Source organism: Rhipicephalus sanguineus, chromosome 7 (genome assembly GCF_013339695.2).
Source record: "Rhipicephalus sanguineus isolate Rsan-2018 chromosome 7, BIME_Rsan_1.4, whole genome shotgun sequence".
NCBI classification, from domain to species: domain Eukaryota; kingdom Metazoa; phylum Arthropoda; class Arachnida; order Ixodida; family Ixodidae; genus Rhipicephalus; species Rhipicephalus sanguineus.
In genome coordinates, this window is record NC_051182.1 from 82,118,196 (window position 1) to 82,138,388 (window position 20,193).

Here is a 20,193-nt window from a genome sequence, read left to right on the forward strand (position 1 = left end):
TTGAAGTGCTAAGGGGTAGGTCAAGGGTTGCTGTGTGCCTTTTCTTTCGTTAGTTGGCGCTCGTCGTGTCTTGACTTCTTTTTTGTGTCCATGCTTGCACGCCCAGTCTTTTAACATGAATACGTACCGAGTAGATCCGCTCTGTTGATCTAAGCCCATTCATTCCCTTTTCCGCAGCGCAAGTCACCAAGTGAGCCGGAGCCGCGGCAAGGGTGAGCGCTGAACAGGTCTACTCATACAGTCGAACCCCTCAATAATGAGTTCCCCGGGGAAGCGATTTCTTTTGTTCCCGTGAGAATTCTATTAGTAATAGTAAAATACGCGGCCCGATTACGTCGCACAACTAAAATTTATTTAAACAAGTCGCTGATCTTCCTCTGTTGAACTCCTCCGAAATATCCGCCTTTTTTCTACCTTTCGCAGCTTCGGCGATAGTACTAGACTTATCCTAAAGTGCCAGAATATTGTGCTTTTTAATACGAGATGACATCTTTCCGAAAGGCCGAACAATACTGCACGTAAGCACAGCGCGGGAGATCTCGGAGTGCACACAAGAGACGTGCGGCAGATAGTGAGCAAAAGATAGTGAGCAAAAATTGTTCTCTGTGAAAAAAAAAGAATCCTCGCTGCTATTATTATCATCCGAGCGAACTTGAAGAGCAATGATCGCACCGGTGCTAGTTGGCAGAAATGTATGCATCCGACTACTCGAATGAGCGGTGCTGCAATTTTCGAACTTCTGGGTTTGCGTCTAGCTCACGGGATGAAAAAAAAAATCTTGCGGATCACTACGTGACATTATAGTTATTGCGGGAGGGTATTTTAAAATCCTTTCAGTGTCGAGAGGGAGCAAAACGCATTGGAGTCTTCACGTTTGCCGGCGACGCCAAATTTCTTCGTTGCCATGACATCTTCGTTGTTCATTGCTTTCGTTAAGGAGAGCTTTCAATTGTAGCACATGTGCCGCACGCGCTTTGCTCAGACAGCAACTCGTATTTCGGCGTGAATACTAAGCCGGGTGACGTAGGCCAGCCACTGCAACCGCCGCCTTGAAAATAACACAGACAGCAAGTGGCACTCTCGAAGAAAGTAACATGACAATGTGGATATATATATATATATATATATATATATATATATATATATATATATATATATATATATATATATATATATATATATATATATATATATATATATATATATATATATATATAAGGCTTCTAGGGCGCTGTCATAATCCCGTCTGGGTTCTCGTTGACATGCGTAACCACACGAAAAATGGAATGCAGACACAGGGACGTCCATGTTGGTACTCCAGTTCAAGATTTCAAAGAGAGGGCGCTCCGTCCCCCAGATGGAAAGGTCTATACCTGAAGTATTTGGTATTGAATTTTGAGTATTCTTAGCACAAACAATATAAGAAAGCGATCGCGTATTTCACGTAAGGAGGAGATAGACTGTGGGACACCTTTGCGCCCTGAGGTTTTTAAAGGCTAATTTGCCAAATTTTTGCCACTGAGCACTTGACGCATCACGTGTTTTGTATGCACTTTATGCATGACGTACCTTTTTCACTTCCTGCACTTTTTCTCGATATTCTTGTGGTACCTTCGAAAAGTCATCTGAAATAAATAATAATCAAGCACAAACGAATTCATGTACAAAGCGCCCTGCATAGAATATCAGAGTGATTCCACGTATGATCGAACAAAGGATGGCTGGTTGGCCTCTTAAAATTATTTCAATTTTTTTATATTATTGCCTAATGAGTGGAAAGAAGATATCCGGAATTTATTTTGCCACCAAAAATTTTTTTCGAAGCACAGGAAATCAATAATGACGAAGAGGTGGAGTGGAGCGCTCATCCGCTCTGCTGTTTTGGCCAACGTTCGTTATGAAATTTCTTTAACTAAATATATGCATGTTTATGCTTACGCTCAGGTATTTTTAGTTTTTATGTGTAGTGTGGATCTTTTTATAAAGAACCTCAAAATTGGTCCAGGAAACGTTACTTTCCTTACTTTGAAGGTTTTTATCTTTAAAAAGCCTTGTAGCAGAGCGACAAAAATTTAGCATTACGTTATTCGCACGCTTATCTGCCAAACTGCAGAATCCTAGCTTTCCAGTAAAGAGATATGATTGGGCTAAGTTCAAGGAAATACCGAACAATGAAAATTTCTGACGAGAATTAAAAAAAGACCATTTTTTATATTCCTTAAACTTTGTCCCCTTATTCTCCTCCACATCAGCTTTCAGAACCATTGAAAACATGTTGCACAATGTTGTTGCACTATTAGTTACGGCCCCTCCAATGAGACCCTTAGGCAAAGATTGGCAATTCTGACTTCTTGCCCAGCAAACGTATAAAATGCAGGCAGGATTGAATTCGTTTTTATTAAAAGGCCAGCAGTACCGAAAAAGGTGTTGCCGGCACTGAAGACATTAATTTGGAAATTATTTGGTCACTGCAGCGGCCACGAGCGTGGGGCTACCGAGCAGGCGCGGGCGCACCCGAGATGCTCGTTGTAAGAGACGGCGCAGTGAGAGCTCGTTTTCGTGTCCTGCGACCGATTGAGTTCGAAACAGCAACACCTCTCGGATGACTTGAGCGCACGTGCACCTGTAGTTGCAGTGATCTGGTTAATGGCGTCGATTTCTTTTTCAGGGATGCCATCGATATAAGAATGCCATCGTTAAACTGTGCGTTCCGTGAAGATCTATCATTGGCAGTGGTAGCAAAAGCACGCGTAGCACAAGTAGTCCGTCTCACTGACAGTCACTGACACTCACGCCACATCCTAGAAAGCTCTACTGTAGGCAAGTTCTCGGTGTTTTATGTGTTGATATTTTTTTTACAATCAGCATTATGACAGCCCGACTACTACAAAGCTTATATACGCATAAGTCACAAAAGGACATCCGATTCATTAAAACAAGCGATGCAGGATTTACCGCGACTTGCGTATACGCAGCACATGATTGTACGTAAACAGTAGAATAATGAGCTTAACGGACATATGAAAGTGCAGCTATTTTTGTTTCCAATGAATGCTTAATATTTTTGCCTACTAATTGATCCAATAACGATTGTTCGTAAAACATGAAGAGCCCAAGAGGCAGCGTCAGCAGGGTATCGAAGTAATTTGGATTCGTTCTGTATTTCATGCATCCTACATGGTTCTATACGAATTAACTATGTGTTTTCAAAAAACGCGCCTAATAAAAAAAATCAACAAGACCCTTCCAAGATTCGGCATGGTGAACGGCCGAGTGGCGCAGCTCAACTATCAAGATCAACCGTGCGTGATTCAGCAAGCTCGTGAGTAACTTCGTGATTATTGAGCAAGCTCGTGGCGGCGAGGAGACCGGGTCTCCGGTCATCCTCGGGGCGACCTGGGCCGATGCCACTAAATTGCTGGAGTTTTGAATGAAGTGTTGATGACCACCACAAGCTGCTCGCCGTAGTTAGTACTTCATTTGAGGAAATAAGGCTACTATTACATGAAAACGTGTTAACTTTGCTATTTACTAAAGTACACTGTGATAACATCTAATCGTGTAGGGGAATATACGTAGATTATAGCCCACCCGTTCTAGTTGTTTTCTTCCTGTGCCTTCGTAAGCGTCAGCTGTGTACCGCCCATGCACCGCAAAAGACAGCACACTATGTTCAACTGGTACCAACTAGCCCAAAAGAGGGATTTATTGGCAGAGAATCACAAGCCTGCTAAAATAGAGCATTCGAGCTTTAGGGACACAATATAATCGTCCGATAACACACTGAGCCTTTTCACACCCTTATTCCTGACAATTGTCTTTCCAAATGGTTTAAACACAACAGAAGGACTCTTTACAAACCCTTATATCAAATAAGGGCCCATGTAGGGCATATGTTCAATTACAACACCCTAATAACTAGTAGGGTGTGGGGATGTTCCTTGAAATGTTACACCAATATATTTGTGAAGAAGTTTGGGTATGCTACCTTGGCGAACGTTTTTAGCTGTTAAGCCTCAAATACAATTTACAGCTGCGAGAAGCGACATTCCGCTTTTTTTCTTCTGGATTCCGACTTTTTGTGCCCACACAACCACTGGCGCTACAGTTTACAATATACATAACAGGCATGTACGAAATATGCACAGTTGCATCTGGTATTTTCCTAGAGTGGATGGTGAATAATAAGTATATTTCTCCCCTGGAAGGACTCGCTAGGGAATTTGCTTTATAGTGCTTCAGAAAGAAGGAAGGGAAGGGGAGCATGGGGGATCACTTTACTTATATTTTTGAAAGGGACACGCCACGGTGGTCTAGTGGCTATGATGTTCGACTGCTGACCCGCGGGTCGCGGGATCCAGTCCTCGCCGCGGCGGCGGCATTTTTGTGGGTGGCGAAAACGCTTGTGGCCCGTGCACTTAGATTTAGGTGCACGTTAAAGAACTCCAGGTGGTTGAAATTTCCTGCGCCCTCCAATACGGCGTCTCTCATAATCATATCGTGGTTGTGAGACGCTATACCTCAAGATTATTATTATTATTATTATTATTATTATTATTATTATTATTATTATTATTATTATTATTATTATTATTATTATTATTATTATTATTATTATTATTGGAGGGAATCACGTACCTCAGCGACGAGGTATCCCAACTACGCGAAGAAAACGAGCGCCTCCGTAAGGATCATTCTCGCGGTGTTGAACAACAAGCCCGTCGTGGTCGCCTCCCTTCGTGCAGAGGTCCGCTTCCTGCGTGAGGAGCTGACGCACCGCACGGCCATCGTGTCAGTGAAGGCACCTGTGATCCCTCCAGAGCAGGTGGCCGTTGGCCGATCTGTGACCACCAAACAACCTGCGTACTCTGAACAACCTCTGTCCAAAATTCTTTCATCTTCGACTTCGCCGCCAGGTGACATAGACACTTCCGAGCGTGTCAGTGTGATGCCTGTGACAGCCTCTTCTGCAGCGATAACTGAGGGTGTAAGAAAGGAGAAACCCGCCTCGTTTGGAGCATTGAAGACATCCACTATATCTGTAGCTCAGCGGCCACAACGGCCGCAACGGCTAAAGGCCATTTTTGTTACGAAGCTGAGCCAGGACACCACTGCTGCTGACATCAAAAACGTATTGCTTCATTGGATATGTCTCCCATTTCCTGCCGGCGGCTTCAAACAAGATTCCAGTCATATTCTTCATTCTGTATCGAAGTTGACGAGGAAACGCTACAACGCCTGAATGACCCTTCGATGTGGCCCCTGGGATGCCTCTTCAAGCCATTTCGTGGGGAGCTGCGCAATGACATGCTTCATCCCTCCTGAGCTAGTGCCTGGAATCGAAAGTGCGGTGTAACGTAGACATATTCTACCAAAGTGCTCGGGGTCTGCGTACGAAGACACTCGAGTTTTTCTCTAATGTTCTTTCGTCTTCTTTTCCTATTATTGCTATTTCTGGAACATGGATCGGCACTGAAATTACCTCATCGGACTTTTTTCCCTCGACCTACACCACCTTCCGCGGTGACCGAGATTTCAGTGAAACCAAACAGAAAGGCGGTGGCGTGCTGATTGCCATTGACAATTCACTGAAATCCGTTAGACGGAAAGACCTAGAAACTATCGAAGAATCGATCTGGCTAGAAATCAACCTTGAGCGCCGTGAAAAATTGTTGATTGGATGCTTCTATTTACCGCCCAGCATTTCCCCTGCCTCGTTTCACGATGTCATGTCTTCTATTGAACTTGTGATATCTCCTCATAGTGGGCACAGAATTATTGTTCTTGGGGATTTCAATGCACCTGGAATTGACTGGAGCACGCTTACCATTTCTCATTACAATCATTCCATAGAGCAAAAGTGCAGCCTGCTCTTGGACTTTCTGGCGTTTAATCCCTACAGCAACAAAACTCAGTCGTCAATTCCAGTGGCAACATCTTAGACCTGTGTGTGTCAAACGATCAACCCCTTGAAGTTTCCCGCTCCAACATCTCTCTTTTACGTCCGGACAAATTCCACCCACCACTTAACGTAAGATTATCTGCATCAGCCGAAACAACGAGCTACAGCAGTTGTGTAAACAAATCTCCAAGATTTGCGTTCAAGCGAGGTGATTACACGGACCTCTATCATCACTCGTCCACCGTTGAGTGGTCACAGGTTACTGACAAACCTAATATTGATGACCAGGTTGATCGGTTTATGGAGCATGTACTGAGCAGCATGCTTAATTTTATTCCCCAGTATACACCTAAACCAGAATCTTGGAAGAATGCCAACATCATCTTGATTCATAAGAAAGGGGACGTCAAGGACCTGAAAAATTACAGGCCCATAAGCTTACTGTCCGTTGTCTACAAGCTATTTACAAAAGTAATTGCTAACAGAATTAATACGACATTAGAGTTCAATCAACCAAGGGACCAGGCAGGATTTCGTACAGGATTCTCAACAATAGACGATATTCATACTATCAATCAGGTGATAAAGAAACGCGCGGAATACAACCAACCCCTATACATAGCCTTCATAGATTACGAGAAGGCATTTGATTCGGGGGAGACATCAGCAGTCATGCAGGCACTGCGGAATCAAGGCATCGACGAAGCCTATATAAACATAATGGAAGAAATCTACAGCGGATCCACTGCCGCTATAGTCATCCATAAAGAAAGCGACAGAATCCCAATAAAGAAGGGCGTACGGCAGAAAGACACGATCTCTCCAATGTTATTCACCGCGTGTTTACAGGAGGTTTTCAGGGCCCTAGATTGGGAAGAGTTAGGGATAAGAGTTAATGGAGAGTATCTCAGTAACCTACGATTCGCTGATGGCATTGCATTGATGAGTAACGCGGGAGACCAATTGCAGCTCATGATTACTGAACTGGATACGGAAAGTAGAAGAGTAGGTCTGAAAATTAATATGCATAAAACTAAAGTAATGTGGAACAATCTTGGCAGAGAACAGCGCTTTGCGATATGTGGCGAGCCACTGGAAGTTGTAAAGGAGTACGTCTACTTAGGACAGGTAGTAACCGCGGAGCCGAACCATGAGAGTCAATTAACTAGAAGAATAACGATGGGTTGGGGCTCATTCGGCAAGCATTATCAAATCATGAATGGCAATCTACCACTATCCCTCAAGAGGAAGGTATATAACAGCTGCATCTTACCGGTACTTACCTACGGAGCAGAAACCTGGAGACTTACAAACAGGGTTCATATTAAATTGAGGACGACGCAGCGAGCGATGGAAAGGAAAATGATAGGTGTAACCTTAAGAGACAGGAAGAGAGCAGAGTGGGTCAGGGAACAAACGGGGGTTAAGGACATCATTAGTTGAAATCAAGAAGAAGAAATGGATATGGGCCGGGCACGTAGCACGTCGGCAGGATAACCTGTGGTCATTAAGGGTTACAGACTGCATTTCAAGAGATGGCAAACGCGTGAGGGGGACACAGAACATTAGGTGGGTAGATGAGATTAAGAAGTTTGCAGGTATTACGTGGCAGCAGAAAGCACAGGACCAGGTTGATTGGCGGAACATGGGAGAGGCCTTTGCCCTGCAGTGGGCGTAGACAGGCTGATGATGATGATGATGATGATGATGATGATGATGATGATACACCTAAACAACGTAAATATCCCCACTGGTTGTCATCTGAACTTATCAGTGCACTGAAGCATAAAGATCACGCACACAGGAAATCTAAATGTTCTCCACCCAGCGACTGGAAGGAAGAGTTCAGCTTTTTTCGAACTCGCTCTAAACGCCTATATAAACAATATCATAGTTCGTATATTGAATTCTTAGAAAAAAGCGCCTCTGACAGGCCGGCTGAGTTTTGGAGGTATGTACGTAAACGGTCTAGCAAAAGCGGAGAGTCCTTCCGACTACTAGACTCAAATGGGGTAGAAGTACCTGCCGTCGCTGACTGTTTTGCCACGCATTTCTCATCCGTTTATAAGGCCTCAGACTCTAGCACTGATATCAGACAACAGCCAAGGCAGTTAGCTCATCCAGTGCTTTGTCGCTGGATGAAAATCTTATCAGCGAATGCAGTGCAGCGCCTAAAACCATCCTTATCATAGTGACCCAGATGGCATCCCCTCCGCCATACTAAAAGCTTATGGTAGTATATTTGTCCGAGTACTGACTACGATATTTATTAACTGCCTGAACTTCCACATTTCCTAGCATATGGAAAACTGCTCGTGTTTTCCCAGTATTTAAGTCGGGCTCTAAGACAGATGCTTCTAATTATCGCCCGATTTCTCTACTATGTGCCACATCAAAGATCTTCGAACTGGCTCTTCACAAAATATTGTCTTTTAGTGTGAAAAACTCATTGATTCCTAATCAACATGGTTTTCTCGCTGGCCGCTCAACTACCACAAATCTTGCTAGTTTCATGACGCAGATCTCCACACCTATTTCTCAGAGAGGACAGGTTGACATAATTTACTGTGACCTGAGCAAGGCTTTTGACGTAGTCAGCCACACACTGATTATGGTTAAACTTGCGAACTTGGACGTTGACTTGTCGATTGTGAATCTCTAGCACAGCTATCTGCTCAATAGATCTTGTTATGTTGCCGTAAATGGCCAAACCTCTTCTTTGTATAAAGTGACTAGTGGGGTCCCTCAAGGGTCGGCATTAGGCCCACTCCTATTTTTTGTTTACGTTAATGATGTTTCTTTTGCCATTCGTAATCCTTCTTTCCTCTTGTATGCCGATGACATCAAGATATTTAAGGAAGTTCATTCAGATTTATTTTCACTCGTTCAGATGTACTGCTGCTAATTTCGGGAAAATGCCCAGTAGGTGCACTTCTACTGCATGATGAATTGTAATGAGTGAGCTATACAATCAGTATATCCGTCAGCACAATGGAATGCATCTTCGGTTATTCATTTTACAAAAGCAATAAAAGATACTGTTACTCCTTGTTCTGCAAGTTATTACCGATATTCAAAGGGAATTTCTGCCTCATTGCTATTCCATTTCTAGTCGAATATTCCAATGTTCGCAGACCCCTATTTGTGAACATCTGGCACATTTTAATACACGCAAATGCTACACTCTTGGTCCCAGTATACCTGCAAACGTGTTTTATGCTTCTATAACATTGAATTCATATTTATACAATCTGCATGTCTTGGTAATGACCTTCGTCGTTGTCCCAACTTAACCACTTTACTTTATTTCTACATGGATTACTTTTTAATCACCCGGAGTTTTGCAATTTCAGCAACAAATATAAGCAAACGTTTTGTCGGTCATTGCGTCCTCGAATTAGCATACTTGAGGGTTATACTGCTCACTTCCATTTTTCATGATGTTGTGTTCGTGAATTTTCGCTTCTAGTAAGTAAAGTAAATAAATGTATACTCACTATGGTTGTCAACATTCCTCAAAATCCCAATAAGTAGAACAAAAAAAGGCCAACAGCGTTTCATTTGCCTTAGTCGCTGATTGAATTGTGTAAGCAGTAAATATTTCTTCGTAATTCCTTGACTAAGTTACAAATCTTCTAACATGAAATGAGCTATGAAACTAGTAACTTTCCAGTTAAAATAACGGAATGGCAAAATCCACAGACGGTATGCAGGTCGAGAGCGGCTGCGCACGCCGGTAAATGTGCACAAATGCGCTCTACCATCGAGCTACAAAAGTATAATGAGTGCGATGCTTAGCGCGGCAGAGAACCCGATTCATCAAGTGAGCGCTTTGCAGGCATTTGTGTACCATGTTTAAAAAATGGAGCAGGAAAACAATTCACAACGGAGACTAGAGATATGCTGCGCCGACTCCACGTAGTCTTGTCCCTTCTAGTTTATAATTTTTTTAGAATTAAACAGTTCGTGAATTCTCGGTACGCCAAGTGCGCTCTGACGGCCACGAGTGCTCGGTGATGACCGCGGCCAACGGATTCCGCCACGTGTAACTTTGTTGCACGAGCAACTCCAATAGTAAAACACGGCATTTCCAAGAAATTTGCATATAACAATATAAGCTCTTCTGTATTGCCGTAACGTTTGCACCTACGGAACCATGCAGCTTTCATCTCCACTCTCACACTCTCAATGTAGCCTTCTAGTAGTTCCCTCAATAAATAATTGCTTGACATATTTGTTGCGATCGTGTTACTACCTATCACAGGCAAGGGAAAGTGTTAGTTACAGGCAGTATGCATACGTGTTATTAGGCGTTGCTAGTGGTGCGCCTGCTTCGCCTACAAAACACTGTTAGCGCTAGAGACCTGAATAAATTATCATCATCGAAGTTATCGTATACGCCACAGTCTTGATAACAATTTGACCTCTTTCTTTTACGAGCATTTCCAAACAACAGCGAAAATACTGTCCGATTGACACTCTCGGTGGTTCTTACATCAATTCATCTCGGGAACTTAATTACTGACAATCAGGTATTACACAGCGTGGAGAAATTTATCCAAGGAGCAGCAACTTACCAACACGCCAAGCAGCGCGCTACTAAGCAATACATACTTAGTTTTGACTGAGAATTAGACAGACATGATTTCGGGGTGCACACATTTTGAAGTAAATGTTGTATTAATCTTGAAAACAGCGCAACAACACAAGCTTCTATTGACTAACATGTGAAGCTGGTGATGGGGGGTTCCAAAAATTTCTCGTCACCCACAGCTGGCGACAGCAAAAAAATAAGTTCTCTCTCCGGGGTAGGGGTTTGAATGCGTGTGCACCCGGCTCGAAAGCTTGTGCATTGAACATTATGTCTCGCGCTAATGATTGTCCAATGTGAACTGAAATGAAGCATGCGAATCTGTTCTACCGATGATGAAAAAATAAAAACGATCGGTAAGCAGTGCATAGCTATGGGGGCTTCATTGAAATATTTCGTGTTGGCAAGATAAAATTGATCTGCTCGAAAACTCGCAAGGCCGGTATCAGGAATTGCACATTTGCATTCCTAACCCGCGTCATTGTCAATTCCGACCGTCACAGGCATTTTCTGTAGCTACACAAACACATGGCGGAGTCTACACATGGCGGAGTCTAATAACAAAGGACGCCAACGGAGCTCGAGAGCTCGAACGAAGAGGAAGAAGGCGGCACAGTAGAACAGCCGGCCGTTCGAACAGGTGCTTCTCTTTATTAAGTCGAAAGCATTTATAGTATACAGGGTGTTTCAGATAAAAAGCACCAAATAATAAAAAATTAGGGATACGCCCTACGCATCTCCAATTACCGCAGTATTGGTCTAAGTCATATAGAGCACGTAAGAATATTTTTTTTCAATCCGTGAAGCTCGGCAATTAACAAAGATTCCATAATGAACTTTTTAATTGGTAACTCTAGAGAAAAAAATTCAATAGGAAAGTTGTAGCGCTTGTTCAGAAACATGGAATTTTCAATCTGTATTAAGATAACTCCCCTGCTTAATTTTTTCGGCCTGTCTTTAAGTCGCGCGAATTAAAAAAAATACCACGTGAGCGCCGCCTAACGCGCGGCGCTGTTAGTGCCCTCAAATGTATGCTGAACGAATTATCAATGCTGCTCTGCGCACAAAGGTCGATTGAGCAGGCTATATCGGTGACTTCGATGGACGCTAAGTGATGGTAGGGGCGTACCGTCTAAAAAAAGAAATTTACGGAAGAGCTGCCGCCATGTGTGAGGGAATTTTTAATCTCGGTCCTTCATCGCGCCTTCCCCCAGACCTTTTCCAACGTGTTTCTTCATTGGTGCGAAAATAAAAGAAAGAATGCTTACGCTGCATCAAATGCTGCCTACGGTCTCGGGTGGCATTTGCTCCGTAGCTGCCGCTTTGTCGTTGAAATTTTTTTTTTGTTGTTGTTGAAACGGTACGCTCGTTTTGTCGCTTAACGTCCATCGCAGTCACCGACAGCCTGTTCAATCGATGTCCAAGACCGAAGCAGCCCTTGATAATTTGTTCAACTTGCATTTCAGGCCACTAAAAGCGCCGCGTGTTAGGCGGCATTCATGTGGTGTTGTTCTTTTTAATTCGCGCTATTTAAACAGGCCGTAAAAAAATAAGCAGGGGAGTTATCTTACCATCGATTGAAAAATTGGACGTTTCTGAACAAACATTGCAATTTCTATATTGAAGGTTTTTCTGTAGAGTTACTATTCAAAAATAAGATAATTAAGCAATCTATGTTAATTACCGAGCTTTGTGGATAAGGAAAAGAATATTCTGACGTGTTCCATATGGCTCAGAACAATACTACGCTTAATTGAAGACGCGTCGCACCTATGCTATTTTTTTAATACTTCGGTGCTTTTTATCTGAAACACCCTGTATGTTAGAAGCACGTGATGTAATAAAATGGTTAAAAACTGGGACAGGAAGGCACTAGTTGTGCGAACACTGAAGAAACAGCTGAGCTGTATGCCCCCCGTGATCCTTTCCCGCATGCCGGCCAACCGTCTTCCTTTCTTACTTTCTTTCCTTCAATCGCATTGGACTACGCCTCCCTCTTAACTTTCCTTCCCCCATGCCGGGAATCGGCGACTTCATCCACGTGCTTAGCAGTGCAGCATTTCAGTTGCTACAGTCAACAACCACTATCGTGCGCTTATATCCAGGAAACCATGAAACGTTGCAATGTGCAATGACAAGTGGGAAGTGACCTCAATAAAAGATGAGAGCGCCAAATCAGAAACGGCTCATTACTCAAGCCCAAGATCTAGATAGCAGAAAATATTGGAAAACGGCATACACATATACTGTTGCGCAGGCGCACCAGGGCCACATTTATTCGCCCTAACGGTCGCCGGGGTTTATTAGCGGTGATGCCTACAATGCCGGCGACACTTCTGAGGGGATACAAGCCTCGCTTGAAAATCTCCAGATAGCACGTGATGGCACTAAACTGCTCAATATCTTCGTATATTTTGTCGTCAGCGTGAGCAGCAGCGCAGGAGGGGCTGAAAGAAGGAAGAGATGGCCTCTCCACATCAGTCCTGTGGTGATGGTCCTGACCAGTATGCACGGTAATCACGCGGTAAAACACGCGAGCCGCCTTCTCTTCTAGTCGGTGCTCAGCTCCAGGTTTGCCTGCCGCGGCAGCTCTGTGGACGCTGGCTGCCAGCTATCTACAAAGGCAAAAAAAAAAACGCAGACGAAGGAGCGAACTACTTATACGTAAGGACTGATCTGGACATAGGCTGAATTTTTTATCTTTAAGACCTCTTCGTCATAAAATGGCGCTTTATTTGTATTTGGAAGACCTGAGAAGCTGGCCCTGCGATGCCGTCTAGCTCCGGAGGCCTCAGTCGGTGTCTCGCACGTGGTGAGCTGCTGGTCTTCGCCGTCTTCCTCGCCCGTTACCTTTCTTGTTCCAAAGGACCCTTGGTAATATTTATATTGCTTTTCTCGGTTTGAATATGCAAAAGATATACACGTTGCAGTCTTCGAAAACGCGGAAAAAAAGTAACGTTCTTAGTACTTCTGGTCTCGATAAACGGTCAGCTGCATGTTGCAGCGTAAGCTTCTAAGACATCATTACAATCACCGCTTTTGGTGGCATAATTGTGCGCCGCCGCAGCCGCCATCGGCGTCCTGTCCGTAACCGCTGTCGCGCACAATAAGAAAAAAAATCGCGGATCGAGCGAGATTTAAAACCAGGCTCTCTGCGTGGCAGTGCAGCATTCTTCCACAAAGTGAGGCTGGTGCTTGAAACTGCTTAGCAAAAAGACTCCATACAGCCGTCATGTCGGGCACGGAATCGCATTAACATATTTATACAGCATCGTGGAAGAGTATAACAAGACGGGCGTCATACTATGCGAATTGCAGAACGAGTGATTGGTGTAAGAGCTTCCCACCTATTACCAAGGGCTCAACCACAAATGGCTCGTCATCAGGCACAGCATTTAGGAAAGTGCATGTAATAGGTCTTACAGCTATGTAGCACGTACCTCGCTTATGCGCAAAAATAGGAGAAGAAATGTCCGCAGACGCTATCTCAGCAGACGTTTTTGAGGGGCTGGCAGCCCCCAAGAAACATCTGCGGTGCAGTACGGTGATCTGCAAGACTAATGAGATCAGCCTCAAAAACGATGGTTTCGCACATGGTCCCGCTTGTAATGGCTGAAGCATTGGTCACACGAAGGTGTTTGCTTTATTACTGAGGCTCGCTTTGTTGGTGACCCGACCAAAGCCGAAAGGTGTCACGCACCTTGCAAGTGCCACGAAAAACTTTCTCAAGTAATGATCAAATGATCTCACTGTGGCAGTTTATCACCTCACATATCTCCTACGGAATAATTTCTCATACCAATGGACTAGCGGAGTTTCGAGTGATTACTCATCACCTTGCCGCTAGCTTCGGCTTGATCGACGATCATGCTGGTAGCTGCGGTAGAGTGCGTGTTCGAGGGAGGGGAGTGGACGGAAAAACAAAGAAAATGGGATATGAAGCCACCCCAGCAGATTTCCCTCATTTTTTTTTCTCTTTGCACGCGTTATCGCACTTCCGGCATAATGGCGAAAACGCTACTGTTCGATTGTGAATTACTGAGTCACCGGCCATGGTGGTCTCCTCGTTATGGTGCTCGACTGCTGACCCGCTCATAGGCGTACACAGGGTTGCTCTTCAGGGGGAGGTATGGTTCATTGCAGTGCCCCTCCCCCTTCCCTGTTAAGACAAAATATGAGAAAGACCTCGCGCCTCGCCCCCCCCATCTTAGGTAACTAGCGGGGGGCACCCCCTGCCCCCACCGTGCACACGCCTGTGCTGGCAGCGGCGACCGTATATTTGATGGAGGCGAAAATGCGTGAGGCCCCTGTACTTAGATTTATGCGCACGTTAAAGAACTCAAGGTGGTCGAAATTTTCGGTGACCTCCTCTAAGGCGTCCCTGATAATCATAGCGTTGTTTTGGGATGTTAAACCCGAACACGTATTTATATTATTAACTTACTGAATCAACGCCGTATCCCCTAAGGTGGCGGCACAACCCAGTTGGGGCCACATGTGAAGTACAAAAATCGTTATTGTGTGAACTTCTGCCCGAGATCTGTGAGCACCCAGTATGCATTGGCTTTGTCCGGCGTGACGTTGATAGGTGCAAAATAGCTAAATTCAGAAAGCGCAGTTTTACTACAATTCAAGTGCCTGAAAAGAAAATATCTCACAAGGAATGTTTGTAACGAAGACTGTTGACGAGAAGGAGCGTCCAAAGAAAACCTTGCAAATGGTTTTCGAAGCAACAATATGAGGAGGCATGCATTTTCTTAGCTGGTTCCATCCAAGTGCGCAACTTATATAGCGTATGAAAGAACACTGTTGTAGTAAGAAGCATACCGGCTCAAATAAACGTAGGAGAAAACAAAACAAAAGCACCAACCTTGCGCTATGTTTCGTTACAGCGGAAGCTGTGGCGGGGGTCTGTCGTGAATTCTCATGGGGCCGACTACTGCCGCCACAATTGCTAGGTATCCGCTACGCCATGAATATTCATAATTTTGCAAAGTAGGGAAGTATCCACCGTGCCTATATTCATCATTTTTGCGGATAAGCGAGGTATCCGCTACATAGCTGTAAGACCGATTGCATGCACTTTCTTAAATGCTGTGGCTGATGGCGAGTCACTTGTGGCTGAGCCCTTTGGAATGGGTGGGAAGCTTGAAGCTACCAACTGGACTGTAGTTCGATTCTACTCTGTCAATGCTAAGGAAAGAACAAGTATCAGCCAAGGAGACCACGATAAGCCCCTAAGATCGACCAGCCTCGCTGTTTGTTTGGTTGTTTGTCGCCTTAAGGAAACTGGCTCATACGCACGAGGGGGCTTGGCCGCACTATGTAAACCTTATGAAACGTCAAGAACTACTAAGAGCGAAACGCGATGTAAATTATTGAGCTTTACACGGCTATTGTAAACTTCTTCATCTTTAGTGGGTCAGATGTGAATATTGGGATTTGCCAGATTATTGTGGCATATGGCCGCTCATGATGATCATAATTTTTGTACACATTTTCACGCACCAAAGTTATTACGGCCAGCTTAAACTGTTTCGCTGTTAACAATTATGAAAATGAAGCAATGACTTCCTTCTGACAACAAATTGCCTTTGGTTCCTGGCTTTTCGAAGGAACAATAGGGAGGAAAACAGGTCTCGGAATTGAACACTAGGGCTATTTGGCCGTCATTACCGCCAAACACCTATGTGGCCATAACCTTCTACTTTAAACAATGACGCGACATGTTCGACTAAATAACAGTATAGGACAAAATTTGCGCCCCCCCCCATTAAGTGATTAGGGTGAGGGGCGCGCTCCCCGGCCCCCCTCGTGCGCAGGCCTATGGCGATAACTCTGTCCGCCGCGCAACTCATATTGAAAGAGAAATCACAGTCATGTAAAACAATGCCGTCATTACCGACGGAAGCAAATAGTAAACGAACATTTTTTCGCTGCCATTACAACTTTTGAAGCAGCCATCGAACGACCCTGGTCAGTCATTCAGTCCTGTATAGCCCGCAACTTGCCTTTACGATCATCGGCCGCTAAGAAGAAGCATAACACTAGAAACCAGTTAACTTTGTTGGGGTGCTATGCAGGATGGCCCGAGTTTTGCGAAACTTGGAATATTTCCGATCTCTGGCGACTCCCCCTTTTGAACGAACATATAGTACTGTAGTGAAGAGAGGACGACGAAGAAACACACGAGCAAGCTAGCAAGCAAGCAAGCCGCAGTGTCAAGAGTAGCAGGGGACGCCAGCTCGCGCTTGTCCGGATTTTGGCTGCTTGACGCCCGCCGCTCTCCGACGCCCTACTCTAGACGCCTGTTGACATTCCCTGAAGACGCGTCAATAAACCACGTCACATTTGGTGGAGGTACGTGGATTCCCAGTACCAACCTGGACCTTCGCTCCCGGAAACTCCCCCCTGTTCGTGACCACATCGCCACCATGGCCGAGGAGACCCCTCTCCAGACGGGACCTTCGGCAGTCCACGTCACCTGCGGCGGCCGTGTTCCGCCACGAGATCCACCATCTTACCGGCTCAGGTGACTCCGACGTGGAAGAATGGCTCTCGAAATACGAACGTGTGAGTGCCACAACAAATGGGACGACCAAATGAAGCTTGGTTACGTCCAGTTCTACCTTGCGGACATCGCCCAGCGTGGCATAACAACCACGAGAGCGACATTCCCACTTGGTCCGTCTTTAAGACTTCCATTACGGACGTTTCGGTCGGCCATCGGCTCGCAAGCTTCGGCAGAGCAGCGCTTGCGTCAACGCGCGCAGCAAACCGGCGAGAACTTCACGGGCTACATTGAGGATGTGCTGAACCTCTGCAACCGCGTGAACTCTACCATGACCGAAGAGGATAAGATCAAGAACATCCTGAAGGGTATCGAGGACGATGCTTTTCAGATGCTCCTCGCAAGGAATCCCACCACAGTCGCTGCACTCGTCTCCTTCTGTCAGAGCTTTGACGAGTTGCGTCGGCAGCGCTTGATCGCGCGCCAAGCCCTCACGACGACCGACACGCTATCGAGCTTGCACGTTACTGCTCGCCCTGCCGATCAGCAGCCGCTGCTATCCACCATCAAGGAGTTTATCCGCGAAGAGGTAGCGCGTCAGCTTTTACTACTACCTCTCACGAACGAGCCAGTGCAGACTTTGGCCCCTGACCTTCAACACGCCATTCGGACCCAAATTGCTGAGCACCTACCACCATCTATACCTCAACAACCACTCGTCACTGCGCCGCTCACTTACGCAGCTGTCGCTGCTCGGCCCCCTCAGCAGCCTATGCCGTATACCCGATTTGCGATGCCAACCCCTGCGATGCCAACCCCTGCGATGCCGACTCCTGCCTCGCCGCTGACCACGACTTCTTCGCCGCTTCACTACGCGGGGCCCTCGCCTTCGTTTTTCCGCCGTCAAGACGTGTGGCGAACGCCGGACAACAGGCCCATCTGCTTCGCCTGCGGTGTCGCTGGACACGTCGCTCGCCACTGCCGCCGTTGCCCACCTTCTTTCTTCGACACCGTGGCCACACCTGATCCTTCGTCGTCACGCACACCACCTAGGTACGCCGCTGATAATCGACCATCCTTCTCCAATCGTCGATCACCATCTCCTCGACGACGCTCTCTTTCACCCATGCGTCGTCGCTCAGCTACAGATGAGGGAAACTGATTGCTGCAGTTCCGGAGGCAAGAGCTGCTTGCAAGTCGAACTGCCCAAGGCCTCCATGTGTTTCGCCGCCAAATGTTATAGACGTCGATGTCGAAGGAACCGCCGCCGTTGCGCTTATTGACACAGGGGCCGCCGTTTCCGTCATCTCTGAGGCACTGTGCCGCAAGATAAAGAAGTTGACGACGTCGCTGTCAGGACTAATGCTCTGTACTGCACAGTGCATTGCGCCGTCAGCTGTCTGCACTGTGCGAGTCACCATACAAGGTGCACATTACGTGATCGAGTTCTTTGTGCTACCGTCCTGCTCCCACGATATTATTCTCGGTTGGGACTTCCTATCGAGTCATAGTGCCATCATAGACTGTTCTCGTGCAGAAGTAGCTCTTATGCCGCTGCAGACCTCTCTTTCGTCGGACCCTCCCCACAAACTAGTCGTCGCTGAGGACACAGATATACCCCCAAACACGTGGACCCTTGTAGCACTGACCTGTACGACCGCACCAGACGGAACAGCACTCTTTGCCCCGTCGGACGTATTTCTACGTCGTCGCGGCTTACGACTGCCCTTTGCAGTACTATCGATTAATTCTGGCGCTACGATAATGCTCGTTGCCAATTCGCTGACGTCCGCCGTTACCTTGCTTCGCGGGGAATCTTTGGGGCACGTACAAGACGTTGACCTCTTGCGTTCCCTGGACTTCTCTGAGGACCAACACCACCTTCAGCTGAACGCCATGACGTCACCTATTCCCAACTCTTCAGCCCCAGATAATTTCCGCCCTTCAATCGCCGACGATCTACCGCCATCGCATCGCAGCCAACTCCTCGCCCTTCTGCAAGACTTCCGCTCGTCCTTCGATTGTGCCCAGCCAACCTTGGGCCGCACGACGAGCGTCACACACCACATCGACACCGGTTCACATGCTCCCTTACGCCAACGACCCTATCGAGTTTCCGCGGCAGAACGGCAGATTATCAACGAACAAGTCGACGACATGCTTAAACGCGCAGTGATACAGCCGTCCCAGAGCCCCTGGTCCTCTCCTGTCGTACTTGTGCGCAAGAAGGATGGATCAATAAGGTTCTGCGTTGACTATCGCCGCCTCAATAAGATTACTCGAAATGATGTGTACCCGTGCCACGCATCGATGACGCTCTCGATTGCTTACAAGGGGCAGAATATTTCTCGTCTTTAGATTTACGCTCGGGTTATTGGCAAGTACCGATGGATGTCACCGATCGTGCGAAGACTGCTTTCGTCACTCCTGATGGACTCTACGAGTTTAACGTCATGCCGTTCGGATCGTGCAACGCCCCAGCTACCTTCGAACGAATGATGGACAACATCCTTCGCGGCTACAAGTGGAACACCTGCCTTTGCTACCTCGACGACATCGTAGTCTTTTCTAGGGATATCCCTACTCACCTTGTCCGCCTGCGTGAGATATTGACGTGCCTTACCTCAGCTGGTCTTCAACTCAACATCAAAAAGTGTCATTTTGCGGCGCGCCAGTTGACGATACTGGGTCACGTCGTCTGCAAGGAAGGCGTTCTTCCGGACCCAGCGAAACTCCGGGCCGTTGCCGAATACCCCAAGCCCACTTGCATGAAGACGCTTCGAAGTTTCATTGGGCTGTGTTCCTATTTTCGCCGATTTGTCCGCGACTTTGCTTTCATCATCGCCCCTCTTACCAATCTTTTGACAACTTCTAATGGCCTGTCTGCTTGGTCAAGAGAGTGCGACACATCTTTCGAAACGCTACGGCGCTTACTGACATCGCCTCCAATACTTCGGCACTTTGACCCTGATGCGCCAACGGAAATCCATACTGACGCCAGTAGCGTCGGCCTTTGTTCAGTACTGGCTCAAAAGAAACCGGGATACGAGAATACGTCGTCGCTTACGCGAGTCGAACTCTCAGAAAGCTGAGTGCAATTATTCGGTTACGGAGAAGGAATGCCTTGCCATAATTTGGGCTTTGGCTAAGTTTCGCCCGTACCTCTATGGCCGCCCTTTCGACGTCGTC

General features: G+C 46.2%; 1 protein-coding gene and 1 long non-coding RNA gene across 3 annotated transcripts in view; both read right to left on the reverse strand.

Annotated features, from left to right (window-relative positions):
• The window catches only part of LOC119399563 (uncharacterized), a 32,385-nt gene extending 22,728 nt beyond the window's left edge, over nucleotides 1-9,657 (reverse strand). For both annotated transcript variants that reach the window (XR_007416885.1, XR_005184891.2), the window contains exons 1-2: nucleotides 9,400-9,657; nucleotides 1,570-1,625 (exon numbers count right to left, since the gene is read on the reverse strand). This is a non-coding gene — a long non-coding RNA (uncharacterized LOC119399563). The remainder of the gene's footprint in view (nucleotides 1-1,569; nucleotides 1,626-9,399) is intronic.
• LOC119399564 (uncharacterized) overlaps nucleotides 1-20,193 on the reverse strand; it is a 111,297-nt gene that overhangs the window by 46,273 nt on the left and 44,831 nt on the right. The gene's annotated exons all lie outside the window — the stretch shown is intronic.